This window comes from Mesoplodon bidens (assembly GCF_964165515.1).
Source record: "Mesoplodon bidens genome assembly, chromosome: 5".
Taxonomy (NCBI): Eukaryota; Metazoa; Chordata; class Mammalia; order Artiodactyla; family Ziphiidae; genus Mesoplodon; species Mesoplodon bidens.
This window is the reverse complement of record NC_138161.1, coordinates 104,694,089-104,718,791: the sequence shown is the minus strand read 5'-3', so window position 1 is coordinate 104,718,791 and position 24,703 is coordinate 104,694,089. Positions and strand designations below refer to the sequence as shown.

At 40.4% G+C, this 24,703-nt stretch overlaps 1 protein-coding gene across 1 annotated transcript in view; it reads right to left on the bottom strand.

Annotated features, from left to right (window-relative positions):
• TPRG1 (tumor protein p63 regulated 1) overlaps positions 1-24,703 on the bottom strand; it is a gene marked incomplete at its 3' end in the record, with an annotated part of 116,739 nt that overhangs the window by 13,427 nt on the left and 78,609 nt on the right. The gene's annotated exons all lie outside the window — the stretch shown is intronic.

The following is a 24,703-nucleotide window of genomic DNA, read 5'->3' as shown; positions in this document are numbered from 1 at the left end:
GGAGGAAAGTTGTGTCAGGGGAATGTGGCCACACTGGATAACAAATTTGTAATTTCTGTGGCCTCTGCTTTTGCATGTACCCATCAGAATTTATGGTTTATGGTTTTAGACATCTCTGAATGCAAAAGAGGTCCCTGGAGATTAAGCCTAGCTCAGGTGCTTTGCGTTCAACAAGCTTTAAAACTAAGTTGCCTGTAATTCTAAGCAGCCCCATGGAACATCACGGAGCTCTCGTTTCTTCTAGAAATTAAATCCTGGGATCTAGAAGGAAAAACCAGACCTCAAGGCAAAACCAGAGCTCAATTGTGATGCCTTCACAAAGCTGTCACTTCCTGTATTAAGGACAGGATTCCTCTGGGAATGTCACTGTGGTTTCTGAATGCTTATCCGTGTAGAAATGTCTATAAACACAATCTCACACGTATGCATATAACACCCCAACGGGCTGATTCCTCAGCTTCTTCTTTCAAAAGGGAAGTAAGAAAAGAGCCTGGCTCATTCTGCTGCTCAGTTCTCAGATTCTTGATGATTATGTTTGAAGGCTGATACCCACCTTTTTTGTACTTAATCCTTTGCCAAGAAAGGGGGAAAAAAGAAAGAAAAAGAAGAGAGAGGAAAATAAAAACATCATAAATACCTCTAAAGTTCCCTTTCTAACCCTTCATTTTCTCAGCTGCTATACTGACATTTATCTTCCCCCCCACCCCCGGTACTTTCCTTCATTCTTTTTTTTTTCCACTGGCCTGGTAATAAGCCCTAAGCTCAATGAATATTCTATGCATGCTAGTTAATGGAGAATTCTGTCTTGAGTCCCTTAAAACAACTTGCACGATATAATTATTTACGCTTCATATGCCAATTTATGTGCTGGGTGCAATTTTGCTTTTATTCAAAGGCAATGAAAATCTTCCAAGATAGATCAGGTTTCGGTCGGAGCGCAGGGAGAGGACTGGGGCTGGCGGCAGGAAGAAAGCCTGAAGGGGTTGGTGCGCCACGGCTAGCCCGGAGGGAGTCCGGGGAAAAAGTCTGGAGCTGCCGAAGAGGCAAGAGACTTTTTCTTCCCTTTTGTTTCCTGGTGCGCGAGGAGAGGGCATTAAGAGTGCTGCTTAAAGGAGCCCGAGAGGGCTTCCCTGGTGGCGCAGTGGTTGAGAGTCCGCCTGCCGATGCAGGGGACACGGGTTCGTGCCCCGGTCTGGGAGGATCCCACATGCCGCGGAGCGGCTGGGCCCGTGAGCCATGGCCGTTGAGCCTGCGCGTCCGAAGCCTGTGCTCTGCAATGGGAGAGGCCACAACAGTGAGAGGCCCACATACCGGAAAAAAAAAAAAAAAAAAGAAGAAGCTCCAGAGACGGGCGCGAGCCGCGGCTAAAGGCGCGGACCCCGGAGATGAGCGTGGGACGCGGGGGCTGCTGCTGCCGCTGCCACAAGGCGTGTGTGCGAGCGCAGGTCACTGTCCACCCCCCCTTCCTGGGAGCCTGTGCAGCCCGCCACTGCCGGGGTCCCGGGACCCAGAGACGGCTTCCATGGGAGCCTGTGCAGCCCGCCACTGCCGGGGTCCCGGGACCCAGAGACGGCTTCCATGGGAAAGCGCACGGAGCGCCCCGGGCTGGTGCAACATCACGCCGGCCTCTGCCGCCGCAGGCCCGCCCCGCACTGCGTGCCCCTCCCTCCCCTCGGCCTGAGTGAGCCAGAGCCCCCGAATCAGTGGCTCCTTTAAACCCGTCCTGTCTGACGCCCTTCGGCGACCTACGCGCAGAGGCGGGGCCAGGTCCAAGGCTGAGACCCCGGAGCTGTGAGAGCAGAGACAGGGAAATCTCTCTGTCCAGCCTCGGAGGCAGCGGATTAAAGCTCCACTGTCTGCTTGATGTGCCCTGCGTCTGTAGAGTGCAAGAATGGCAGCGAATCATCGCAAATTGAGGAGGTGGACTTTGAGGACAAGATTTAAGATTTTTTCCCCTTTTCCTCTTTTTACAACGAATTATCCCAAATTGAGGAGGTGGACTTTGAGAGCAAGATTTTCGATTTTATTCCCCCTGTTCTCTTTTTGTGAATGTGTATGTGTATGCTTCTGGTGAGACTTTCTCTGTATAGCTTTGCTTCCACCATAGGTCCCAGGGTTCTATCCGTCCACCTTTTTTTTGTTTTTTGTTTTTTTTTCAATAATTACTTTTTTATTTTTAATAACGCTACTATATTTTATACTTTATCCTATTTTACTTTATCTTCTCTCTTTCTTTTTTTCTAACTTCCCTTCCTCCCTCCCTCCCTCTGCCCCTTTCTTTCTTTCTTTCTTTCCTTCCACCCTCCCTCCCTCTCTCCTGTCTTTCTTTCTTTCTATCTTTCCTTCCTTCCTTCCTCCCTGCTTTCTTCCTTTCTCTCTTTCTTTTTCTTTCCTTCCTCCCTCCCTCCCTCCTTTCTTTCTCTCTTTCCGTCCTTCCTCCCTCCCTCCCACCTTTCTTTCATTCTTTCTTCCTTCTTTCGTTCCTTCCTTCTTTTCCTTCTTCCTTTCTTTCTCTCTCTCTTTCTTTCTTCTACTAATTTTTTCTTTCGACTTTTTCTCCCTTTTATTCTGAGCCGGGTAGATGAAAAGTTCTTGGTGCTGCAGCCAGGAGTCAGTGCTGTGCCTCTGAAGTGGGAGAGCCAACTTCAGGACACGGGTCCACAAGAGACCTCCCAGCTCCACATGATATCAAGCAGCGAAAATCTCCCAGAGATCTCCATCTCAACACCAGCACCCAGCTTCAGTCAACGAACAGCAAGCTACAGTGCTGGTCACCCTATGACAAGCAACTAGCAAGACAGGAACAAAACGCCACCCATTAGCAGAGAGGTTGCCTAAAAACATAATAAGGCCACAGGCACCCCACAACACACCACCAGACGTGGACCTGTCCACCAGAAAGACAAGATCGAGCCTCAACCACCAGAACACAGGAACTAGTCCCCCCCACCAGGAAGCCTACACAACCTACTGAAACAACCTTAGCCACTGGGGACAGACACCAAAAACAACGGGAACTACGAATCTGCAGCCTGCAAAAAGGAGACCCCAAACACAGGAAGATAAGCAAAATGAGAAGACAGAAAAACACACAGCAGGTGAAGGAGCAAGATAAAAACCTACCAGACCTAACAAATGAAGAGGTAATAGGCAGTCTAACTGGAAAATAATTCAGAATAATGATAGTAAAGCTGATCCAAGATTCTATTTCCATGATCCAAAATCTTGGAAATAGAATAGACAAAATGCAAGAAACAGTTAACAAGGACCTAGAAGAGCTAAAGATGAATCAAGCATCGATTAAAAACACAATAAATGAAATGAAAAATACTCTAGATGGGATCAATAGCAGAATAACTGAGGCAGAAGAACGGATAAGTGACGTGGAAGATTAAATAGTGGAAATAACTGCTGCAGAGCAAAATAAAGAGAAAAGAATGAAAAGAACAGAGGACAGTCTCAGAGACCTCTGGGACAACATTAAACGCACCAACATTCGAATTATAGGGGTTCCAGAAGAAGAAGAGAAAAAGAAAGGGACTGAGAAAATATTTGAAGAGATTATAGTTGAAAACTTCCCTAATATGGGAAAGGAAATAGTTAATCAAGTCCAGGAGGCACAGAGAGTCCCATACAGAATAAATCCAAGGAGAAATACGCCAAGACACATATTAATCAAACTGTCAAAAATTAAACACAAAGAAATCATATTAAAAGCAGCAAGGGAAAAACGACAAATAACACACAAGGGAATCCCCATCAGGTTAACAGCTGATCTCTCAGCAGAAACTCTACAAGCCAGAAGGGAGTGGCAGGACATAATTAAAGTGATGAAGGAGAAAAACCTGCAACCAAGATTACTCTACCCAGCAAGGATCTCATTCAGATTTGATGGAGAAATTAAAACCTTTACAGACAAGCAAAAGCTGAGAGAGTTCAGCACCACCAAACCAGCTTTATAACAAATGCTAAAGGAACTTCTCCAGGCAAGAAACACAACAGAAGGAAAATACCTACAATAACGAACCCAAAACAATTAAGGAAATGGGAATAGGAACATACATATCAATAATTACCTTAAATGTAAATGGACTAAATGCTCCCACCAAAAGACACAGATTGGCTGAATGGATACAAAAATAAGACCCATATATATGCTGTCTACAAGAGACCCACTTCAGATCTAGTGACACATACAGATTGAAAGTAAGGGGATGGAAAAAGATATTCCATGCAAATGGAAATCAAAAGAAAGCTGGAGTGGCAATTCTTATATCAGACAAAATAGACTTTAAAATAAAGACTATTAGAAAAGACAAAGAAGGACACTACAAAATGATCAAGGGATCGATCCAAGAAGAAGATATACCAATTGTAAATATTTATGCACCCAACATAGGAGCACCTCAATACATAAGGCAAATGCTAACAGCCATAAAAGGGGAAATCGACAGTAACACACTCTTAGTAGGGGACTTTAACACCCCACTTTCACCAATGGACAGATCATCCAAAATGAAAATAAATAAGGAAACACAAGCTTTAAATGATACATTAAACAAGATGGACTTAATTGATATTTATAGGACATTCCATCCAAAAACAACAGAATACACATTTTTCTCAAGTGCTCATGGAACATTCTCCAGGATAGATCATATCTTGGGTCACAAATCAAGCCTTGATAAATTTAAGAAAATTGAAATTGTATCAAGTATCTTTTCCGACCACAATGCTATGAGACTAGATATCAATTACAGGAAAAGATCTGTAAGAAATACAAACACATGGAGGCTAAACAATACACTACTCAATAACGTAGTGATCACTGAAGAAATCAAAGAGGAAATAAAAACAATACCTAGACACAAATGACAATGGAGACACGACGACCCAAAACCTATGGGACGCAGCAAAAGCAGTTCTAAGGGGGAAGTTTATAGCAATACAATCCCACCTTAAGAAACAGGAAACATCTCGAGTAAACAACCTGACCCTGTACCTAAAGCAATTAGAGAAAGAAGAACAAAAAAACCCCAAAGTTAACAGAAGAAAAGAAATCATAAAGATCAGATCAGAAATAAATGAAAAAGAAATGAAGGAAACGATAGCAAAGATCAATAAAACTACAAGCTGGTTCTTTGAGAAGATAAACAAAATTGATAAACCATTAGCCAGACTCATGAAGAAAAAAAGGGAGAAGACTCAAAACAATAGAATGAGAAGTGAAAAAGGAGATGTAACAACTGACACTGCAGAAATACAAAAGATCATGAGAGATTACTACAAGCAACTCTATGCCAATTAAATGCACAGCCTGGAAGAAATGGACAAATTCTTAGAAATGCACAAACTTCTGAGACTGAACCAGGAAGAAATAGAAAATATGAACAGACCATTGACAACCACTGAAATTGAAACTGTGATTAAAAATCTTCCAACAAATAAAAGTCCAGGACCAGATGGCTTCACAGGCGAATTCTATCAAACATTTAGAGAAGAGTTAACACCCATCCTTCTCAAACTCTTCCAAAATATAGCAGAGGGAGGAGCACTCCCAAACTCATTCTACAAGGCCACCATCACCTTGATACCAAAACCAGGCAAGAATGTCACAAAGAAAGAAAACTACAGGCCAATATCACTGATGAACATAGATGCAAAAATCGTCAACAAAATACTAGCAAACAGAATCCAACAGCACATTAAAAGGATCATACACCATGATCAAGTGGGGTTTATTCCAGGAATGCAAGGATTCTTCAATATACGCAAATCAATCAATGTGATACACCATATTAAAAAATTGAAGAAGAAAAACCATATGATCATCTCAATAGATGCAGAGAAAGCGTTCCACAAAATTCAACACCACTTTATGATAAAAACCCTGCAGAAAGTTGGCATAGAGGGAACTTTCCTCAACATAATAAAGGCCATATATGACAAACCCACAGTCAACATCGTCCTCAATGGTGAAAAACTGAAACCATTCCCACTAAGATCAGGAAGAAGACAAGGCTGCCCACTCTCACCACTCTTATTCAACTGAGTTTTGGAAGTTTTAGCCACAGGAATCAGAGAAGAAAAGGAAATAAAAGGAATCCAAATTGGAAAAGAAGAAGTAAAGCTGTCACTGTTTGCAGATGACATGATAATATACATAGAGAATCCTAAAGATGCTACCAGAAAACTACTAGAGCTAATCAATGAATTTGGTAGAGTAGCAGGATACAAAATTAATGCACAGAAATCTCTGGCATTCCTGTACACTAATGATGAAAAATCTGATAGTGAAATCAAGAAAACACTCCCATTTACCATTGCAACAAAAAGAATAAAATATCTTGGAATAAACCTAACTAAGGAGACAAAAGACCTGTATGCAGAAAATTATAAGACACTGATGAAAGAAATTAAAGATGATACAAATAGATGGAGAGATATACCATGTTACTGGATTGGAAGAATCAATATTGTGAAAATGACTCTACTACCCAAAGCAATCTACAGATTCAATGTAATCCCTATCAAATTACCACTGGCATTTTTCACAGAACTAGAACCAAAAATTTCAAAATTTGTTTGGAAAAACAAAAGACCCCGAATAGCCAAAGCAATCTTGAGAACGAAAAACGGAGCTGGAGGAATCAGGCTCCCTGACTTCAGACTATACTACAAAGCTACAGTAATCAAGACAGTATGGTACTGGCACAAAAACAGAAAGATAGATCAATGGAACAGGATAGAAAGCCCAGAGATAAACCCATGCACATATGGTCAACTTATCTTTGATAAAGGAGGCAGGAATGGACAGTGGAGAAAGGACAGTCTCTTCAATAAGTGGTGCTGGGAAAACTGGACAGGGACATGTAAAAATATGAGATTAGATCATTCCCTAACAGCATACACAAAAATAAGCTCAAAATGGATTAAAGACCTAAATGTAAGGCCAGACACTATCAAACTCTTAGAGGAAAACATAGGCAGAACACTCTATGACATAAATCACAGCAAGATCCTTTTGGACCCACCTCCTAGAGAAATGGAAATAAAGATAAAAATAAACACATGGGACCTAATGAAACTTCAAAGCTTTTGCACAGCAAACGAAACCATAAACAAGACCAAAAGACAACCCTCAGAATGGGAGAAAGTATTTGCAAATGAAGCAACTGACAAAGGATTAATCTCCAAAATTTATAAGCAGCTCATGCAACTGAATATCAAAAAAACAAACAACCCAATCCAAAAATGGGCAGAAGACTTAAATAGGCATTTCTCCAAAGAAGATATACAGACTGCCAACAAACACATGAAAGAATGCTCAACATTATTAATCATTAGAGAAATGCAAATCAAAACTACAATGAGATATCATCTCACACCATTCAGAATGGCCATCATTAAGAAATCTAGAAACAATAAATGCTGGAGAGGGTGTGGAGAAAAGGGAACACTCTTGCACTGCTGGTGGGAATGTGAATTGGTACAGCCGCTATGGAGAACAGTATGGAGGTTCCTTAAAAAACTAAAAATAGAACTACCATATGACCCAGCAATCCCACTACTAGGCATATACCCTGAGAAAACCATAATTCAAAAAGAGACATGTACCAAAATGTTCATGGCAGCTGTATTCACAATAGCCTGGAGATGGAAACAACCTAAGTGTCCATCATCGGATGAATGGATAAAGAAGATGTGGCACATATATACAATGGAATATTACTCAGCCATAAAAAGAAATGAAACTGAGCTATTTTTAATGAGGTGGATAGACCTAGAGTCTGTCATATAGAGTGAAGTAAGTCAGAAAGAGAAAGACAAATACCGTATGCTAACACCTATATATGGAGTTTAAGAAAAAAAATGTCATGAAGAACTTAGGGGTAAAACAGGTATAGAGACACAGACCTACTGGGGGTGGGCTTGGGGATATCAGGGGGGTGGGCTATGACGGGGCGGGGGAGGGGCATGGACGTGTATACACTGCCGGGCGTGGGGTGAATGGATGATGGTGGGTGGCCGCGTGGCGCAGGGGGATTGGCTCGGTGCTTTGTGGCCGCCTGGAGGGGTGGGATGGGGAGGGTGTGAGGGAGGGAGACGCAGGAGGGAGGGGATGTGGGAACAGATGTATATGTATGACTGATTCACTTTGTTGTAAAGCAGAGACTAATAATAAATAAATAAATAAATAAAAGAAAAGAAAAAAATAATCTTCCAAGATAGCTTTCCTAGTAAATACAGTTTATATCTTTCACTTTAGGGAAACCCCAAATGAAGTTTAAGCATGAAATTCAAGAGGGACCCTATTTCTAAATAACCAATCAATTTGAGTGTGGCAATGCCCTTTCTCAGAGATGTAGTATACTTCTAAACATCCAAGCTCAACCAACCTTCTCTCCTGAACTCCAAAGGTGATAGATGGGAAGAGAAATCTACAACCACTCAGTCTATCCAAAGGTAACACTAAGGTGGTATTTCTCAGCAAAACTTTTAGTACTAGAGTGCTATAAAAATCTATCATATTCTGTCAAATGTCTCCTTAGGAAAAGTGCAGAGAATATAGTTGCCTTTATGCCTGGGAATGCTTTATTAAACAGTTACTCGTGCTTACCATGAGAGTGGTCATCCGAGGTGACAAGAATAGAGTAAAAAATGCAGTGAACAGGAGGTCAGGGAGTGCTGTGTCAGTCTTGGTTTTGACACTTAATGATGTATGACTATGCGACTATAGGCAAGCTCATTTCTCTTTCTGAATCTCAGTTTCCCCATATATCCTTCAGGGTGTCTCAATGTGGTGATATTCTATGACCTCGGTAACTGTGTAAATGGTGTAGACAGCTATGGTCATGATGCTACTAACATTCACCCTGTCAAGGACATACAGGATCCATAAGAAGCCTCTGGATTATGGCTCCTGTAATTTAGGGGTATCAAAATAGCCTCCTTATGTAGAACAGATCTGCTGCAAAGCCTACACCCAGTATTATCCCATCACTCCTCGGAAACTTTAGCACCTACCACATTATTTTACAAACATGGAAAAGCACAAATCAGCCACCATGTGGTGGAAGAGTAGTTTAAGGTTTATAAACTGTAGAATGTCAGAGCCAGAAGGGCTTTAGGAAGCTTTAGCCCAGTGCCTTCTTTCTGGAGATGAGAAAATTGAGACTCAGGAAGGACTAAAACTTTCCCAAAGCATCTCAGCAGGCAGGGCTGAGCTGGTGAGAGCCCTGGTCTCTCAAGACTTTAGTTAGGGGTATTTTCACCATCCTGGGCTATAGTCACAAAATACATTCAAAGTTAAGCCCCTGCCATTACACAACATAGCCAGCTTTATTTCCAATAGACACAGAGTTAAAAGAATTGCCCTAAGGAGCCTGCCATAATCTGTGGGCAAAAAACCTGCCCAGGGATCCTAGCTAAAGGTCAGAAAGAAAATCTCTGTCTCAAAAGGAACTGTAAATTTTTATATAAGCTCAACAATAACAATTATGAGATTATAGGAAAATAAGTTAGCACTAGAAGGGTAGGGGGAAATTACAAAAATGTTACGTTGTCAGGGTGAGAAAATTGGGTCTTTCTCGCTGAGCTGCTTTGGTCAAATTAATCAATGTGGGAGTATAGTCCCAGGTAAAGAATGCCAAAATCAAATTATTTAGCAAAGAAAGACTTGGTAGCTCTCTTCCCCATATCATACTCTGAGTGTAAACCCTGGCTTTCGCTAGCTCTGTGTCTTTGGGCATTTCACACCACCTTTCTCATCTTCAGGTAACAAAAAGTTCATGAGGGACAAGAGGATAATGTATGAAAAAATGTTTTGTATGCTGGAAGGCTCTGTCCGACTAAGTCCCTATGATGTACCATAATGCTTACTGAGTACTGTTAGAGTCTTTATTTTTTTTCATTTTATTCAACACTTATAAGCAATTTTTAAATGTTTTTGATAGAAATAGATGAAGTTAACAGGACATAAGATAAAAAGTAAGACCAGGTTTAATCAGATCATCAAGTCAAGAACCACTAATGGAAGAGAATAAAAAGAGAGAGGATAAACACCATGATCCCTGGACATAGACAAAACCAGAGGAGCAAATCTTTAGCACAGAGGAGGTGCTGGAATCTTCTATGTTCTGCTTCACCTATTAATCCCTTTCTTTCATCTGATTCTGAGTCCCAGGGTATTTCTTATGTGTTCAGCTTCTGTTTCCCATCAATGTATTGATGTATATAATTTTCTACTTAAACTTAAATCCATCAGAGAGGCTCTCATTCACCTTAAAACACCATTTCAATTCTCTGTTCTTCATACTGAATAAGCCTAGTTCTGTAAAACTTTTATAATAGGTTAAAAATGATCTTTTAAATCACCTTAGAGCTGGTTCTCTGAAACATTCATAAGTTGTCTATCTTCAATTCCACCATTTAATTAGCACATTCTCTGTGCAGTGTGTTATCTCAAGTAGAGAAATGGATAAGACCCAATCCCTGAACTCCAGATGCCCATGCTCTAATGATCTCTGGGCCTATTTTACTATTATCTGCTTCCCAGGCCTAAACAGGTACACATAGAAACCTGACAGCCCCATTACGGAAGTAAAGGAGTTCACCTATTGCAACTTATTTTGTTTGCACTTTCTATCCTCAGAGACACCAACTGGATCTGGCCTCCATTCTCACAGTAGTGGAAGCAAGAAGGTTAATGTACCCTTCACTTCTGATAAATTTCTAAACCTCACAGAAAGGTATAGAAGTAAAAGAAAGGATCCATTAGGACTCATAAGAACTTGGTAGAGGAAGAGGGTTTATAATAATAGCTGGAGATTTTTAGGATCCTAGACTGTCTGAGTTGGAAGGCCCCTTAGAGGTGTGTTTCTAATTCTTTCATTTTATAGATATATAAACTGAGGACCAGAATTTTCAAAGACCAGAGTTCTTCCTTTAGTCATGTTAATTACACGTTTTACTCAGTGACTCAGATGCAAAATTCTACTCAAATACAGTTGCTGGCAGGGTGGAAGGCCCAAGCAACTACTACTTTGAACCATCACAGCAGCCCAGTAGAAGATTTGCTTCCTACACCAGAAAAGCAAAGGCACGTTGAAGCGATGAGGCTTATACAGAAGAAGCTATCAAGCAAGTGCCGAAGGACCAATAATGGAAAATAAATATGGTTTAACAACACAAAGAGGAGCTCAAGTTCAATGAAGGGAAAACTTTCTTCAATTACAAGCTTTGTGAGACAAAAATTATTTTTGTCAGACTCCTCTGCTTGAAGTCATTTTTAGCTGAAGTAGAAAAATATGCCAGCCGGTCACCAGTCTGGGTTCATTTGCTCATTCCACACATTCTTCTTTGTTCGGAGAGAAGCCATGCATCCTTTTGCACAGTGTGAGACAGCCAACATCTTTTCCCACGACGCCCCCCGCCCACTCTCCTTCCATCCTGGCCTTCACAGATGCTGTGCTGAGGTATAAAGTACCTGTTCAAAGAAGCAAATGAGAAATCTATCTAGCTCCCCGGAAGGAGCAATGGCGGCTTCCATTACTACATCCATCCGCTGCCCCTCCTTTCTACTCATTCTCGACTCTCAAAGCTCCACCACAGAATTAAAAACATAGCTCCAGGCAGCAAACCGAGATTTATGAGGAAGCACAGACATTAACGCTTGCTCTAAATGCAGGGCGTGTGCTTGTAAGTATGGGTGAGCAAACAGAGGGAGGCCGCACTGGAGGAAGGAGGAGGGCGGGCAGCCAGGGGGAGAGAGCAGTTCAGAACAGCACAGCGTATTTTCTAAATGGCTCCTTTTCCCTACCTCCCAGCCTGCATTGTTGAAAGGTGGCCCTTCTAGGCCCATGAAACGTTAGTCCCTTGCTTATTTAACCTGGACAAAAGGTGGGACTGGGTTGGCACCCTGGAGGGTATTCAGTGCTCCTCTGTTCAATGAATGACCTCAGAGGAAACATTTTCCATGACAAGAACCCAAAAGACGCTGGCACAGAGTCAGACAATAAGATTTGCAGAATGTGTTTACATTCTCTCCGTGTCCCCAGGCTGTTCCAAACCCAAGGCAGGTGCTGCCTTTATCTGCTCTCTTTGCTCACCTGGCTCCCTCCCAGAAGTTTCCAGGGCCTTGGACTCAGTGATATTAACCATTTACTGGCATGGGTAACCAAGAAACTCTGTGAGTTATATTCCTTGAGGAAGAGGTGAGTGATAAAGTTAATAACAAATCATCAGTGTCTATAAAGAGAGAATTCAGGGGCAGTGTGGTGCCAGAGGTGGAACTTTGTGTGGCATTTAGGAAGCCTGCATTCAACGGATTGATCTGCCACCAATTTGCCGAGTTACTTGAACCATTTTCTTTTCTCTGGGCTCCAAGGATCCTCTGTGAAACCAGGTAGTTGAACTAGATCATCTCTAAGATCCTTTTCTGTCCCAATAAATTAATATCTGTGCAGAAAGACCAAAATAATGTATATTAATAATGTATATTATTAGACAAAAAGCCAAAGGATAACTTAATGGCTAAGATAAATTCTCAGACGGCTGCTGAGACCTGACCTTTCTCCTCCTAGAAGAAGAAATCATCTTAAACAGCAGAATAAAAGACTTAGGGTGAAAACAAAAGCAGAACTCAGAGAAAGTGAGGGTGAATAATTACACCCTCGCAGGGTAACAGAAAAAATGTATGGAAGCTCCAGGGCTGAAAGTCCTTAAAGGAGAAGTTGATCTGCTTGGGAAACTTTAGATGTGCTTGTCCTTGAGGTGGTCACATTCAGGGTTGAGGTGAAGAAGACTGAGGTCCAAACCAAAGGTATGACCTTTGATGAGCTAAGATATCATGGCTCACAGTGCTGGTGTTGCATGTGTGTGTGTGTGTGTGTGTGTGTGTGTGTATGCTCACAGCAAATACTTAGAATAAAGTAAACATGGACACTTATAGTGCCAGGTACATAGCAATCACTTAATAAGTCCTTCTTTAATGATGATGAATGAATAAATAAATTCACAGACCAAGTTACGATGCCTACAAGTTTGAATGCCATATGAGTCCATTCTTAGAATGTTACATGTTATGGCAGTATGTTTCCTGAACTGGCAGTCACTAAAACCTGGGTCTAATCCTAGCACCAATGCTAACTTTCTGTGTGGCTTAGAGCTGGGCACACTATCTCTGGATCTTCATTTCCCTTTGCTATGTTTTCACAGTGTTTGTGTCCTCCCAAACCTTATATGTTGAAATCTTAATGCCCAAGATGATGGAATTAGGGAGTGAAGCCTTTGGGAGGTGATTAGGTCATGAGGGCAGAGTTCCCATGAATAGGATTAGTGCCCTTATAAAAGAGATCCCAGAGAGGTCCCTCACCCCTTCTGCTATTTGAGGACACAGAGAGAAGGCACCATACTTGAAGCAGAAAGCAGGCCTTCACTAGATGCTGAATCTGCTGGCACCCTGATCTTGGACTTCCCAGATTCCAGAATTGTGAGAGAGAAATTTTGGTTGTTTATAAGCTACTCAGTCTTTGATGTTTTGTTACAGCAGCCCCAAAAGACTAAGACACCCTTCTTATAAAATACTAAAGGCTCTAGATTAGTTACCCTCTAGAAGACACTCAACTATGCACATATCTAGCATTTCTGACCAGAAAGAGCCAAAGATTATCTACTGTGGGGTTTCATTTAAATGACATACAGAAATTTTTTTATTTTCCAGAAGTTGTACGAATGGATTATTTGGATGGATATCATTTTAAAACTTACATTCTTACTTTCTTAAACAGTTTATATTAAAAATAACTAATTCTTTTATGGCTTAATAAAAATCATCACGAACCCCAGACTTTAAGACATGGAAGGGATTTATTATTCATGTATGTCCTATGTCCTTCACCCATTAACTTTGTCAAAACAGAGACAGAAATTTAGAAGAGTACCTAGATTAATACTTAAACCTCCATACTCTCACGTTTTCCTTTAAGAAAGCCAACTGTTGTATATGAAGAGTAAGACTATTACTCAAGTTCTAAAACATTCTTGACTTCCAACTTTATTAGTCCTTATATCAGCTCTCTCTTCTCTCACCATCATGCTGTCATTTCCTGCTGCTATCAACACTCCTGACTCCAGAGCTCTTCTTTCTAATTTGCTATTTCTATACTCCTATTGACAGGTTAACTAGGAATATGTTACTATTGGAGTCATGGGCAAATAATTAAACAAACAAACAAACAAAACAACCTTCTTCTCAGTCCCTTTCCTAAAGGGAAATGTGTCCATTTTATAGCAAAAGCTTTGGTTTCACAGATGCCACTTAAATGGAAAGCTAATCCCATAAGGTTGAGGGTAAATAAGTTTTAGATAAAGGAGAAGAAACTGTATGGTTCTTTTAGTCTTGGGCACCTAAATGCTCATGTTTTAGAAGGTCATTTGGAGCTCCATGCTTGTCAGAATGAAACGCATTGTGATCCCAGGATTAAAAATGATAACCTGCTTGTCACTGACGAAGATGACATGAAATTTTGTCATCCTTAGAGACATACTCTGGTAGACTGGCGTTATGATATTCTATACAAGGAGCCTCATATTCTGATCCTTCCTTCAAACCTTTTAGAGTGTAACTCCCACAATATTTAACAATTGCTTTGAGTGTCAACATTATCAGCAAATCCCCATTAACATTCCTCTATAAAGCCTAGAGAAATTGCTCTGGATAAAATTGTAAATAAGACTTAGAGATTGGAACAATCCCTTAGAGTTGAATCAAAGAAGGTTTCATTTATTTAACACATGTTTAATGATCTTCAACCCTGTGTCAAGTACCATGCAAAGAGCTTGAAGAACATATAACAAGTCTTCAAGAAACTCAGAGCAGTCTAATGGTTTTGTAAAGTAGATGGTCTTTTAGCTGGGGTTTGATGGATATGAGGATAAGTCAAGAAGGTGATTGAAAAAGAATAGCATTAAGTGCACTGAAGACAGAGGAAATCATGAGAGCAAAGACTCTTTTGTGTTGGGGTTGGGGAGAGAAACAGAGAAATTCAGTGTATGTGTCATGATTTGTATTTTTATGATGCTCTTATCTATTTCCAGTTTGACTACATACGAGTCAGCAGGGTAGTGGGAGACAGGCCAGAAGAAGGCTACATAACTGGTAAGGTTGAGGTTAGGTGGTTGATCAGGACTGTGAAAAGTCTGGAGCAGGCTAATCCTAACATAGAAGCTAAGATGGGACTTCCCTGGTGGTTCAGCAGTTAAGACTCCATGCTCCCAATGCATGGGGCCCTGGTTCGATCCCTGGTCAGGGAACTAGATCCCGCATGCCACAGCAAAGATCCCACGTGCCGCAACTAAAGACCCAGTGCAGCCAAATAAATAAATAAGTACATATTTTTAAAAAAGAAGAAGAAGAAACAGCTAATGAGAAGCCACTGGAGAATCAGTGGGGAGTGTTTTAATTAACTGAGAAAATATGTCCCTGACAGCCACACTCAAAACTACAAAAAATATCAAAAACAATAACAACAATAACAACAACCCAAACAAAAATGAGCAGAAGACCTAAATAGACATTTCTCCAAAAAAGACATACAGATGGCCAACAGGCACATGGAAATATGTTCAACATCACTAATTATTAGAGAAATGCAGATCAAAACTACCATGAGGTATCACCTCACTCCAGTCAGAATGGCCATCATCAAAAAATCTACAAATAATACATGCTGGAGAGGGTGTGGAGAAAAAGGAACCCTGCTACACTTTTGTTGGGAACGTAGATTGGTGCAGCCACTATGGAGAACAGATGGAGGTACTTAAAAAACTAAAAATAGAGTTACCATGTGATCCAGCAATCCCACTGCTGGGTATATATCTGGAGAGAATTATAATTCAAAAAGATACATGCACCCCAATGTTCATAGCAGTGCTATTTATGACAGCCAAGACATGGAAGCAGCCTAAGTGTCCATCAACAGATGAATGGATAAAGAAGATGTGAGACACACACACACACACACACACACACACACACACACACACTGGAATATTATTCAGCCATGAAAAAGAATGAAATAATGCCATTTGCAGCAATACGGATGGACCTAGAGATTATCATACTCAGTGAAGTAAGTCAGACAAAGACAAATATCATATGATATCACTTATATGTGGAATCTAAAAAAATGATACAAGCGAACTCATTTACAAAACAGAAATAGACTCACAGACATAGAAAACAATCTTATGGTTACCAAAGAGGAAGGGTGGGGGATAAACTAGGAGTTTAGGATTAACAGATACACACTACTATATATAAAATAGATAAACAACAAGTACCTACTGTATAGCATAGGGAACTATACTCAATATCTTGTAATAACCTATAATGGAAAAGAATCTGAAAAATAATAGATTTGTATATATAGGTACAACTGCATCACTTTGCTGTACAGCAGAAAGTAGCACAACATTTTTACAATATAAAAATGTTATACTATATATAACAACTATATTTCAATCAATCAATCAATAAAAAATAGAGATATTTATCCCAACCAGTCGTTCGTTCCCTCAGTGAGCCAATGTAAAGACAGTCATTTTGTTTGTTTGTTTGTTTGATTGATTGTTTTAAGATCTCTATTGGAGTATAATTGCTTTACAATGGTGTGTTAGTTTCTGCTGTATAACAAAGTGAATCAGCTATACATAAACATATATCCCCATATCTCCTCCCTCTTGCATCTCCCTCCCACCCTCTCTATCCCACCCCTCTAGGTGGACACAGGGAGGGGGAAGGGTAAACTGGACAAAGTGAGAAAGACAGTCATTTTGGAGCTCACATTTTCATTTGTACTCTCTCTTCATCTAAATTAACCCACCCTCTGCCTTTCTCCACAGTGCTGATCCAACCAGCTCAGAAACTTAAAGGCACTTACAGATGCCTATCAAATTCGAAACACTTTCCCAGCCTGACATTCAAGCCCTCAAACAGTAGAGTCCTAGCATTCATTTCCAATATTCAAAGCCAGAACTCCTCAAGCCTCTAACCAAACAATTCAACTTGCTGAGCCTATCTTACAGCATGTGTGATAATTTCACCAACATGAAAGTATTCTGAATATTTGTCTTATATCATCAGATGAACTGGAACTGTTCAAGAATAGAGTCTATGTACAAACCATGGCCATTGCTTTCACAATATCTACCTTGTAATTCATGGCCAATCAGTTTGGAAATGAATAGACCCATGGTCTTTACTGTTAAAAATACAAATCAGAACACAACAGAAATATTCATCCCTCAGACCAGATTGATCTGGCTGCTGCTTTTTCCTTTCATTAGTCTACATTTCTCAATTTCATAGTTTTAAAAATGAGCTCTTGAATTTTTTTGTTTGTTTAAGAGAGATTGGGGAATCCATCCATTCTGAGGTATACATAAAGTGAGATTTTTAGAGAAATGCCCAGGACAGAAGGGGTTGTACTTTTGTATGCAGGTAGTCTATCTGTGATCCTGCTCTGAAAGCACTGTGCTGCTGAGGCTGCCATGCCAGTTCCATATTGGGATCCTTCTGTGCCAAGAAGCTGCCATGTATACAGAAGAGAGGTTAACTCTTGCAGAGCTACCAAGAAAAAATGCCACACAATAAAGGAAATAATTTTGAGGCAACTCCCTCTATTACCAATTGGGATGTTTGGCAAATTGCATTGGCTTCAGGTTTGTGTAAGTTTTTGTTCCTTTCTTAAAAGGAAGTTACTTTTGAGCACCCCCAAATAACCAAGTTTCAACAAGCACAGAGTAGCTAAGTTAAAAAAAAAAAAAACAGCTTCTTCTGAGAAAAACATTTTTTGAATCTTATCTGTTTCATTTCCTCTCAAGAGAGGTTGAGAGTAGATTGTCTGGAATACATAAAAGGGCAATTAGAGAGACCAGTTATTGCAAACTCCTGGCCTACCTCTCCATGGCCTTTTGGGAAACAACCAGGGCTGCCCAGAAAGGCAATGGACAGAGAAGACTCTGACTGACAGAGCAGAAACCCAGATCCTCTCCTAACACTGCCGCTTGGATCATGCTCCAATGGCTGCAAACGTTTTGCTTTTTCCACTTTGGTGGAACTGAAACAGAATAAATTTCAAGAGACTGAATGTCATATACTTATTTATTTTTCCCTTTAAGTTTATGAAAACACTTCTTGAGGAAGTTTGTTTATGGTATTTAATACAGTACATTTTGTGGACAAAGCAAAAATGTCCATCTCTAACTTCCACACAAAAATGTAGTCATAATGAACATCACGTTCCTTCTTGGTCACGGTCAACATGAGCCGTTTAAACTGTTCAGAAAGAATTGGGTGTTCAGTGGCCCCTTCCACCCCTGCCCAAAAGGAATATACTCTGCCTATCACAAGTGAAACTCAGACAACAAAAAAACCCATGGTATTTAATGAGGTACTTTGATGTACTAAAAGAAGTCATGAAGTTTAGAGGATACAGATCTGGGTTCAAATTTCAGTGTCTTCATTTACTACCTGGTCTGGGGAAGTCACTTCAATCCTCACAGTCTGTTACATGGTTTGCAAAATGAAGATAAGAATGCCTACCTTGCAGAACTATTGTAGGGTTATATGTAGAGTGCCTGGTACTTCTCAAAACAGGTATAAAGCACTCCTTTAGCAGAGATCTGTAAATTAAATCAAAAGAAGAGTCTGAATTCTCTTGCCCTCCTGCTAGTTTCTTTTGCATTTTTGCAAAATCTGCCAAATCATAATTTGATGGGGGAGGGTATGTGACAAAGAAGGAACATGGTGTAAAATACTAAGCTATGTACAAAGTTAAGAAATTCCAGACATTTCCTGAAATAGAACTGATTTACCTACATTCCACAGTGTATATTTGCTTGGAGGTAAGTGAGGTAGGGTTTACTTGGGGTTTTTGATTTATCTTCATGTTGAAATAGTATTGCTTTGCATACATATGAGCTTGGGGTTTTATGATTTTGTTTTTACTTAAGATTTACCTGTACCACAGAGCTTTATATTTCCACCCAGGCCCAGAGCAACAATACAGATAAAGAACTGAGATCCTCCCTCTTATTTCAATCCTTGTGTTCTCTCCATCAGTGTGGCAGCTTTGCATACATGAGTGAGAACAATCAACCCATCTCTCCAACTTCCATCCATAGGTGTGCTTCCTAAAGGGTCATCTCTTGGTCACCGCTCAGGCCTAAGTACATGTCCATTGGCAGCATGGTATGCTCTTGGGAGGACAAACCCATTGAAGAGCCCTGAAAGCAGGTGTGAGGCCACTTGGGCCAAGAATACTAGCATCTCATGTACCCAGAGCATGGTCTAAAACAATGCTTGACAAACTTTAATACATATTTGAATCATCTGGTGACCTCGTTAAAACACAGATTCTGATTCAGTTGTTGTAGTGGATCCCGAGGTTCTGGACTATACTTCTAATAAGCTCCCAGGTGATCCTAATACCACTGGTCCTAGTAAGAAGTAGCTGGGAGGGAGGGACATGGGCTATGGGTGGGCATAGCCCTTTGGCCCTAAATGCTCCTCACCCTGTAGGGATGGGCACAGCTAGATAAGGATCAAAGGAGGGCTATCTACACTGAGGACCTAGGGCAGGGGTCTTGGTTGGCTGGTGGAAGGCACAATGGTTCGTACATAATTGCAAGGCAGGTATGTAAGAGAAGAGGGTTCTGTTGGTAATCTATTATAGTTCAAGGCAAAATCCAAATGCTAAAATTGAGACAGTTCTCCTACCATATAATGGAATTATCAAACAGAAACCCTCAAGAAAATTCATTTTTCATCAAGAAAATTGACTTGTATTAGGTTTGCTTGAAGATTATTCAAATGTTGACCGTGATACAACTTTCTATCATAGAATCTCCCTCTGTGTGTGTGTGTGTGTTTTAAAGCAACAACAATGACAACAAACACCTAGTTCCTTCAACCATTCCTCACTTGACAAGGTCAAAAATCCCTGATCAGCCAAGTTACCCTCTTCTGAATATGTTCCAGTTTCTCAATGCCCTTATTAAAGTATGTGGCCAAGAAAGGAAAACAATACTCCAACAGTGATTCAGGCACTGTGGAATACACTATGACAGCCCGCTCCTTTTTTCTAGAGGCTGTATATCTGCTAATTTAGCCAACAACAACATGAGCTGTGCTGGTGACTTACCACATGGCTGACTTACCTGGAGTTTACCATCAAGTACAGTTTCTAATACCTGAGTCTTTTTCACACCTGCTGCTGCTAAAATATCTTGTGAAAAGTTGATTTTTCAAATTGACTTTTGGAGAAAGTAGACATGGAAAATATAACTCATAGTTAAATTCTACCTTTGGCACCTGATATTTCATAAAGAAGTTTTTATTTTTTTTTATTTATTTATTTTTTTTTGCGGTATGCGGGCCTCTCACTGCTGTGGCCTCTCCCGTTGCGGAGCACAGGCTCCGGACGCGCAGGCTCAACAGCCATGGCTCACGGGCCCAGCCGCTCCGCGGCATGTGGGATCCTCCCAGACCGGGGCACGAACCCGTGTCCCCTGCATCGGCAGGCGGACTCTCAACCACTGCGCCACCAGGGAAGCCCCATAAAGAAGTTTTTGATCAGAAACTATATGGCAGAACAAACAAGCCCTTCCGATGACTTATGTAGGCTAAAAGCTCAGGGCAAAAACAAAAGGAATTCAACATGCTATATCATGGTAAGACAGGCATTGAATTACCAGCTTATCATACAATGTACCTCCATTTTAGAACTAATTCTTGAATTAAGGGAGATAGAATCCCAAACAGGTGACATTGATAGATAGATTGATACATAGGTCTCCTATCTCCTAACCTGGCCAAAGGTTAAGAAATGGCTTAAGTGTTAAAAACAAAAGAGATAGTTTAAAAATAAAACCAAATAAATCATCTTCCCACAACATAATCAGGAAGTGGCAAAACATCTCAGTGTCTGGCAAAATTAATTCCATTTGTATTATGAGCATTATCCAAAATGCAGTAAGAGCCACAAAGACAGTTTGAGCATCGTCTTTAATTAATCCTGCATCATGTCTAATACAGTAGCATGCATCCTTGGGAACTTCTAATCATTGAAATTAAAATTTGCACATATTTGAATCCCCTAAAGATGCTTCCGGTCCAACTACAGCCTTCTTCTACCATATCCCCACATATTTCTACAGACAGCAGAGAAGAAATGAGTCTCAGAATATCAAAGTAGCTTCTTCATAATAATTTAAAGGACAAAGAGACCAAGGTCCTTTTTGTAATCAGAGTGATGCCCAATAGAGTTTATGCTAACTAAGTACTGAATACTAAACAAAGATGAATTTCCGTTTAAAGCCATAGAGACGATGGAGTTTTAAAGATGTAAAGGATTGAACTCTATCTTAGCAACAATAATATTCATTCAGCAAATCTGAGCTCAGTGGGACCAAATACTGCCCTAGCAGCATTCACTGGTCCAAACACTGCCCCAGCAGCATTCACTGGAGATAAGCCAGGGAAGTCCTCTGCATTAGGTTGTCACAGTCTACTGGGAAAGACATACGTGGTCTAAGAAAGAAGGGAGGAGAAAACCATGAAAAGAAAAGCAAAATGAGAGATTTCACCACCGACTTAATGATCAGTGAATTCTGAAAGAAGTAGCAATTGGAACATGAAGGTATAAGAAGAAGTGGATACCCATAGATGAGAAAAGTTATTCCAAATAGAAAGACATGATACAAAGGCATGAATGTGGGAAAGTGTTGGAGTTTTTCGACTTCTCACGCTAGGCAAGATGAATATTGAGAACTGTCAATATTAATATTGCACTTAAGTCATGAACCAGTTGCTCCCTGCTCTAAAATAAGGGAGAAATTCTCTCTCTTCACTGTTCCCATTGTGTGTGCATGTGTGTGTGTGTGTGTGTGTGTGTGTGTGTATGTGGTGAGTGATTGAGGATGACACAGAAAAGGGGAGCATTCATGTTCTTCATGGAAGCATGTAGTGTGTACATAGAGAGCTCTCTCTGGTAAGTCATGGCCTGGTATGATAAGAAACATGGCTGCTATTTATTAATCAGACAGTTTACATTCATTGCCTGTACACCTTATAGCAATCTTTCAAAGCAGATATCATTTTCTAGATTTATGAGGAAATTGAAATGCAAACTATTCAAAAAGCCTAGTTGAAAGTAGTGAATTATTGTCTTTGGTCTATTTGACCTTAAGGCCTATGTATTTCCCCCTAAGATACACAGCCTACTCTTCATCTCTCCAAAGGAGGTAGAGGCAGGCTGGCAGTAGGTTTTACCCAGCCAAACTCCCCGCAAAAATCGTGTAACATGCAGAGTCTTTCAGTAATGTTAGTTTATCATTCTAGTTCTACCTTTGCTCAGTCTCTCCCACTCAAGAAGTAAAATGGGTCCCAAGCACAAATTTTATTGTCTCATATGGTGATATTATGCCATCAATCTGATTATTACATTATTTAGAATTAGTTGCAAAAAAAGCTTGCTTTTTTCTTTTTTTTTTGTTTGTTTGTTTTGTTTTTCCATCTGTAGGATCTTAAATATCACTGTTGCAGAAGCAACACAGTCTGAACACTGGATCCCAAATCTTCTTCACACTAATCCTTCTCTTTAAACTTCAGTTAAAATCACCAGTCAGTCCCCCGTGGGCAGAACCAGCTGGTGGGAAGGTTAAAATGACAGGGAGACATTCACATATTTCATATATCCAGCTACCCCCTTGTACTTAGAATATTGCATCATATTCCCAGAAGAAATTTTCAAACATTGCACAGAAAATGTTGAGTGTTCCAGTGTGACTTAAGCCTAGTATACATGGGAGAAGAAGTCAACCCAGAGGTTGGACAAATAGACTGGAGTCAGGTAATAAAACATATTGAAAACTAGGCTAATGAGTTTATCCCTATCCTGTAAGATATGATCCTATAAACAACTGGGGGCAGAGGAAAGCTTTTCATAAGAGTAGAGATATGAACTTGACCACAGTTTTGATTTGAAAAAGATTAAGTGGTCAAAACTTGAGAGGCAGGTTGGATTTGGGGGAGTAAAATGTAAATGAGATCATTTAGGAGCCTCTGCATGAAGGAATCGCAAGACCTGGATCAAGGCAGTAACAAAAATATTAAAATTTAAAAAAGAAAGAACTACAAATCTACAGTAATCAAGACAGTATGCTACCGGCACAAAAACAGAAATATAGATCAATGGAACAGGATAGAAAGCCCAGAGATAAACCCACACACATATGGTCACCTTACCTTTGATAAAGGAGGCAAGAATATACATTGGAGAGAAGACAGCCTCTTCAATAAGTGGTGCTGGGAAAACTGGACAGCTACATGTAAAAGAATGAAATTAGAACACTCCCTAACACCATACACAAAAATAAACTCAAAATGGATTAAAGGCCTAAATGTAAGTCCAGACACTATCAAACTCTTAGAGGAAAACATAGGCAGAACACTCTATGACATAAATCACAGCAAGATCCTTTTGGACCCACCTCCTAGAGAAATGGAAATAAAAACAAAAATAAACAGATGGGACCTAATGAAACTTCAAAGCTTTTGCACAGCAAAGTAAACCATAAACAAGACAAAAAGACAATCCTCAGAATGGGAGAAACTATTTGCAAATGAAGCAACTGACAAAGGATTAATCTCCAAAATTTACAAGCAGCTCATGCAGCTCAATATCAAAAAAACAAACAACCCAATCCAAAAATGGGCAGAAGAACTAAATAGATATTTCTCCAAAGAACATATACAGGTTGCCAACCAACACATGAAAGAATGCTCAGCATCATTAATCATTAGAGAAATGCAGATCAAAACTACAATGAGATATCATCTCACACCAGTCAGAATGGCCGTCATCAAAAAATCTACAAACAGGGCTTCCCTGGTGGCGCAGTGGTTGGGAGTCCGCCTGCCGATGCAGGGGACACGGGTTCGTGCCCCGGTTCGGGAAGATCCCGCATGCTGTGGAGCGGCTGGGCCCGTGAGCCATGGCCGCTGAGCCTGGCGTCCGGAGCCTGTGCTCCACAAGGGGAGAGGCCACAACAGTGAGAGGCCCACATACAGCCAAAAAAAAAAAAAAAAAAAAAAAAAAAAAAAAAATCTACAAACAATAAATGTTGGAGAGGGTGTGAAGAAAAGGGAACCCTCTTGCACTGTTGGTGGGAATGTCAATTGATACAGCCACTATGGAGAACAGTATGGAGGTTCCTTAAAACACTAAAAATAGAACTACCATACAACCCAGCAATCCCTATACCCTAAGAAAACCATAATTCAAAAAGAGTCATGTACCACAATATTCATTGCAGCTCTATTCACAATAGCCAGGACATGGAAGCAACTGAAGTGTCCATTGACAGATGAATGGATAAAGAAGATGTGGCACATATATACAATGGAATATTACTCAGCCATAAAAAGAAACGAAATTGAGTTATCTGTAGTGAGGTGGATGGACCTAGAGCCTATCATACAGAGTGAAGTAAGTCAGAAAGAGAAAAACAAATACCATATGCTAACACATATACATGGAATCTAAAAAAAAAAAAAAAAAGGTCTAGGGACAAGACAGAAATAAAGATGCAGACCTACTAGAGAATGGACTTGAGGACATGAGGAGGGGGAAGGATA